General features: G+C 41.6%; 1 long non-coding RNA gene across 1 annotated transcript; it reads right to left on the bottom strand.

Moving 5' to 3' along the window:
• Positions 1-4,104: 4,104 nt before the first annotated feature.
• Positions 4,105-4,932, bottom strand: LOC128413802 (uncharacterized). The gene is made up of 2 exons (XR_008330465.1): positions 4,599-4,932; positions 4,105-4,470 (listed from the first exon to the last, which is right to left on the bottom strand). It is a non-coding gene; the product is annotated as an uncharacterized LOC128413802 (long non-coding RNA).
• Positions 4,933-5,870: the final 938 nt, after the last annotated feature.

Raw genomic sequence — 5,870 nt, 5'->3', positions numbered from 1 at the left:
GTTCAAAACAGAGCATGTTCAGCTTCCGAAAAAAAGTTTGCAAACCAGAACACTTGCTTCTGGGCTTGCAGTGTTTGTGTTCCAAGTTGTTTGAGTACGAAGGCCTTTGAGAACCAAGGTACCACTGTACTTTTATAATAATCAATACAAAAGCATCTTATATGGTTATATGTATTATGGTATCTGTTTATGTGTTACATTAGAAAACCTAGAGTGTGCATGTATCTACTATGCATATTATGCCATATGTGTGGTATTGCATATAATGTATGAGAATTGTTTGCATTTTTAGCAGAAATGATTAAAAAAAATCACTTCTCATCAGGAATTAGAAAAAATATATATCAATGTAGATGATCTCAACATTTAGATTTCAGAAAATTTGGGAAATCAGAGACCTTGTTTTTAAATATTATGTCTTCAGGATAGTTCAGAGCACGAGACTCTTAATCTCAGGTTTGTGGGTTTGAGCTCTAAATTGGATAAAGTTGCATTGCAGGGGGGTTGGACTAGATTATTCTCATAGTTCCTTACTCTACAATTCTATGATTGTATGATTCTTGGTGAATACCTCAGGACAGCCAGTGGTTAAGTTTGTCACATTTTCTGGACATAATAAACAATCTCAGAACGGGCTGGAGATTTTCTGGCTAAAACAATTATAGTCAATACCCCTAAACATTTTATGAATCTAATGGGAGAATAAACTAAATTTTTGAAAAATGTTAGTTTCTTCTCTAGCACGGTGAATTGTCAGTTCCGTTGCTACCCCCAATGGCAGCCTCATTTCCTGTCACGGTGTTTCCTGAGTCTCACATGGAAGTGAGCATTTAATATGTGAAGTAGGAGTTGGAATCTAGCACGGTGATTGGTCAGTTTTGTTGTTACCACCTCCAATGGCAACTTCATTTCCTTTCTCAATGATTTTCTTGAGTCAAAATGAGAGTACTCCTAAACATATTTTTTTTAAAGAAAAAAAGCACTGAAGAAGACTAGGTGCAAGAATTACTCTCATAAGAACTGTTCTGGTGGAATGTGTCTGGTAGGATCAAAGGGTAGGCCTAGGAAATTTGGACCTAGACCTTCAAGCAGCAATATCCTCCCGAGCCTGTTGCTCTTCAATGCTATTATCTAGTCAGCCTGAATTCTGCCCAACGCTACTTGGAGCTGTCCATGGTTCTGCTTCCTTCCCTGAACATTTGCCTTGCCTTCCTGGTCTTCCATGCATACTGACCAAGTCTGACCGAGGCATCTGTCTCACAGCCATAAAGACCATAGCTCACAGGTCGATCACATGCAGAAGATTTCACGTTCAGTCCTAAGCATCACCATTATCTGTATCAGTTGGATTCTATCTTCCTTGGCTAGTGCAGTGACTCAAGATCAGCCTGCAACCTCGGCATAACCTAACATTGATATGATTGCCATTTTGCCCCGTCCCAAGCACTTAGTTACTGGTGTCACTGTTCTCAGAGCATGTTCCCACATCTATGGGCATCTCATTTGATTTTGCCATATATGACTACAGTGAACTTGAAATGTGAGAAATGGAAATAGATTGTACACGAGGCGATGCAGAGTTCTACCTCAGATGTTTGATCTAGGATGGACCATTCACTCATGTAGGTTGTCACAGGATGTTGCAGTTGTCAGCTGATAAATGTGCCGTGTGGAGCAGCCCTCAGGATTGGGCTGTTCACTCCCAGTATAAGTGTTTTACCAGGCAGATCACAAACAGAAAAAAAGGTGCTGCTGGTGAGCTTTTTAAATAAAACAGATGGAAACCACTAAATTACTTTAATCAGGCAATTGGCTTCTTTTGTTCTGTGTCATGGTTACCAAACCAGGAGGTTTGAAAAAATTATTTTTTCTAATGCATATTTTAATATTCTCAAATGGAACCTTTGCTACTCCATCATGGTAGAAGTGCAATAATGATCAAGACACATGGCATTATTAGCAGAATTAATGACCACCTGAGGTTAATGGCCCAAAGCAAAAGCCTCCAGCCATCAACTGTCTCAGCTGTCCATTAATCCCTGGGAAACGGTCTGTGCATTCATCAGTATTGCTCAATTGAAAGGTGAAGTTTCTCTGTTTGATTTGCCTTTTCATAAAATAAAAGCACTCTAGTTTTGTCATGTAATCACTTCTACATTGATTACCCGGGGGGGGGGGGGAAGGTCGTCAAAATTTGCCTATTTAATCACTGAATCCACATTAAATATTTGTTATAAATATTGCCTTCCAATGCCTAGTGCATTATAGTAGTACACCAATGAATGTGTGGACATTGATTAAAACATCGAAGTTATACAACTATATGTTGCCTGTTGTCTCCCTCTCCTAAATCTCACATGCTTGATTTTGGACTTTATAGAATATATTTAGAAATTCAGTCCATCTTTGATGTATTGGTGATATTGGACAGTTAAAACTGAGGAGAAAAATATACTGATTCTTTTTTTTTTTTAACGTTACCTAATATGAATTCAGTTGAAATGTTGGTACATGAAAAAAGCAATACCTGATGACTGACCAAATTACTAGCAAATATAGGTTGCATTCTGCAGTCACAAATATGCTTCCGGCTGCTGCTGACATTTTGGAAGGTGGTGTCATGGTGAGGGAAAATTCCCACTTTCTTTTTTCTAGTAGTGTGGGTTAGGAAATGTCAGCTTTCCACCTCTTATGGGAGTTATAAACATTGTTTATTATGCCCACCATCAGCAAAGCCCAGTGTGTAGGCAGGCAGGCAGGCAGATGCTACAATTGTTCATACAGAGAACAAGGTGAGCCAGAGTAATTTTTGCAGCAAGCTTCTGCACTCCCACGATGTTTCTGATCTAGGGGTGAATGGAACCCCCTGATAAAGTCTGATAAGCTTTATCAAAAGTCTTACGCTTTCCCTTGAAAGGTATTTCTCCTTTGCAGAAACCTCCAAATCCAGCCGACTGCTTGTGACATCCTCCAGATGGCTTTGCAGGGCAGGCAAAATGCGGAGGGGTGGTCAGTCTAATTAGGCTTGTGGGCCTTCCCCAATGCTGGTTTAGATGATGCTTAGGAATATTTCCTCTTTGGGAGAAATTCCGATGCTCTGAAGACATTGTGTCTTGGCTGGGCCAGGGGCTTCAGACAAGGCCCCCCATTTCCTTCAAACATCCAGTATGTGAAGGTGCAGAGACCCTCGGGAGAGTGCCACTGGGGCTGTGGTGACCCAGTTATGAATGCCTTTTTCAGGGAGGCTGGCCTGACACCAACACTATTATCCTTTAAGCACCAGGTGAAAACCTCTCTGTTTTGAAAGCATCTCTATGCTTCTGTTTGCTGTGGTTTATTTTCCGTGCTTTATTAGGGTTGTTGCTGTTGTTTTTAAAAATGGCTGTATTATTAAAAACGTTTTTATTACAGTCTGTGTTTCGTTAGTTGCTACACTGCGGATCATTTTGTATTGTTCCTTTTAATGGGTGCACGTATTTAAAGAGATGATATGACACGTTGTTATGTTTTGTTCTAGAATTGTACGCTGCCTTGTGAGGGCTGTTTTGCAGCTGAGAAAAGCTTTCTATTAAATAAATAATTCCACAAATAAACTATTACTGGGAACCAGACTAGAAACAATTCTGGACGTAGGGTGGCATATAAATATTTTAAATAAAGGACTCCTCCATCTTACCCAACTTTCTGGCATCTATGTTACTTTCAACAGGAGCAGAAATAGAACCAATTTTGGAGTGACAGAGATAGGTGGCGGAAAAGACCCCAGGCAAGTAGTTTCCCCCTTCACTAACCCCTTATGAATTCATTGAAGGAAAGGCCCGTATCACACATTAGAAATTCAATTTGCTCCTTTAGCGACCTTCCCATTTCCTTTCTCTGACGTTGCCATTGTGCAGTCCATATTGTAAATTTAAGGGTCTCAGGGATGAAGATGCTGCCTCATGTTGTGGGACTGCAGCCCCCAGTATGACCATTGGCTGATTGGTGTAAGAGATAAATAAGTAGCGGATTTATCTGAAGCTCTCCAGAAAATGTGTTCTGTGGCCAACCTTTCATGTTTTGCACTGTGCAATACATTATAAAGTGAATGCCTATTTCAGCGCCTTTATATTTAATAGACTTTATTGTAGACATGACAGGCTGCCCCTTCTACCACTTTCTCTGGCTACACTAATGAAATCAAAGCCTTCAGAAATATTAAAACTGAAACACTGAAGGTCTCATATAGTTATGTCACAGAATGTCAGTGCTTTAAATGGGATGTGTATTTCATGTCTCTACTGCATTCTGCTAGTGAAATATCAGTTAATTATACCTGTGCAGAAAGTAGATCACCCTGCCCCCCACTTCGTAGCTGCCAGATGGTGTTGAGCAGATTTAGTTGCTTCACAGAGCAGCTGAATTTTAACCAGGTAATTCTGATGTTAGAAACAGCAATTGTACCTCAGGTCTGTGTTTGGCACTTCCAGCCTACAGTGCAATAATGAAATGTTTGAGTAACAATTGTTACCTTGACTTAATACTTGTGTAACCATTGTTCCTTTTATTGGGAATGGTGATAATTTCCATAAGAAAAAAGATCTTCCGCCTTTCCTCACCTGTTTTGCACAATCTTCTATCATTTCATCTGGGACTCTTCCTTTTCCTTCTGAATTGATTTGTTGGCATCGCTGAAGAGAAACTGAGAGGTGAAAGTATCTGATAGCAGTTGGCGGTCCTGCAAGTCTTCAGCCAGTATTGTTTCTCTTTGAAACTGTATGCAGAAATATCACTGTCTTTCCTAGCTTTAGAGTGTCACCAGAGTCTTTGTGATGTCAGCAGCCATTCCACCAATCCCCACGCTCATCTCAGTCCTATTTGCATGACTTGCAACTAACAGATTTCACACTTCAGAAAGGCACAGCCTTCCTTGACCCTGTAAGCAAAAGTTCATGGAAGGGAAAATGTTGCCATATAGACGTGAACAGAAGTTGGCACATATTTTCCCATTTGGTAGCTTTTCACTAGCATGGATTAAGCTGGTCGCTTCATGTGTGTTCATGCTTCTTAGCATGAAGCTGGAGCCACAGCATTCGCTCTGTATATGTATTTCTAGGGGTAGACTAAAACAGCTTCCCAACCCTGTTCATCACCCAGTTTTGCAGGGACTGCAATATAGACAGGAACTGATCACCTGCCATCAGTGGTGGGTGGTGCTCATTGGGATTGACAGGGCAGAAAACAAGGAGACCGACGGTAGGTGGTGCCAGAGCCAATGAGGCAGTAGACAAGTAGGGGCAGTACTATTTTTCTAGGAAAAGAGGTGCTTAAACTCACCATGAATGCCTCCTTTGTTCTGGGAGCCAGTGTGGTGTAGTGGTTAAGAGAGGTAGTCTCATAATCTGGGGAACCGGGTTCGCGTCCCCGCTCCTCCACATGCAGCTGCTGGGTGACCTTGGGCTAGTCACACTTCTCTGAAGTCTCTCAGCCCCACTCACCTCACAGAGTGTTTGTTGTGGGGGAGGAAGGGAAAGGAGAATGTTAGCCGCTTTGAGACTCCTTCGGGTAGTGATAAAGCGGGATATCAAATCCAAACTCTTCTTCTCCTCCTCCTGCTCCTCTTATAATGGCAATGCTGCCCACCTGAGAGGTGCCAGAACTGAGTTCCAGTAAGTTCTGGCTGCTGACATCACAAAGACTCTGGGATGCATTCTGAAGTGCTCCACTCTGGATGGGGGTTGGCTGAGGATAGACAGGAGTCGGTGGGGCAATGCCCCATTTGCCCTATTCATCTATCCTTCACTGCTTCCAGAAATTTTATGGGTTAAAAACCAGGCCAATGTGGCATGACTTACAAGACTGTTTTCGTTTCCAAAGGGCTGTGAAGTTGA

The sequence above is a fragment of the Podarcis raffonei genome, chromosome 5, assembly GCF_027172205.1.
Source record: "Podarcis raffonei isolate rPodRaf1 chromosome 5, rPodRaf1.pri, whole genome shotgun sequence".
NCBI lineage: Eukaryota > Metazoa > Chordata > Lepidosauria > Squamata > Lacertidae > Podarcis > Podarcis raffonei.
Note: the sequence above shows the minus strand (reverse complement) of the source record. Positions and strands in the feature narration are given on the sequence as shown.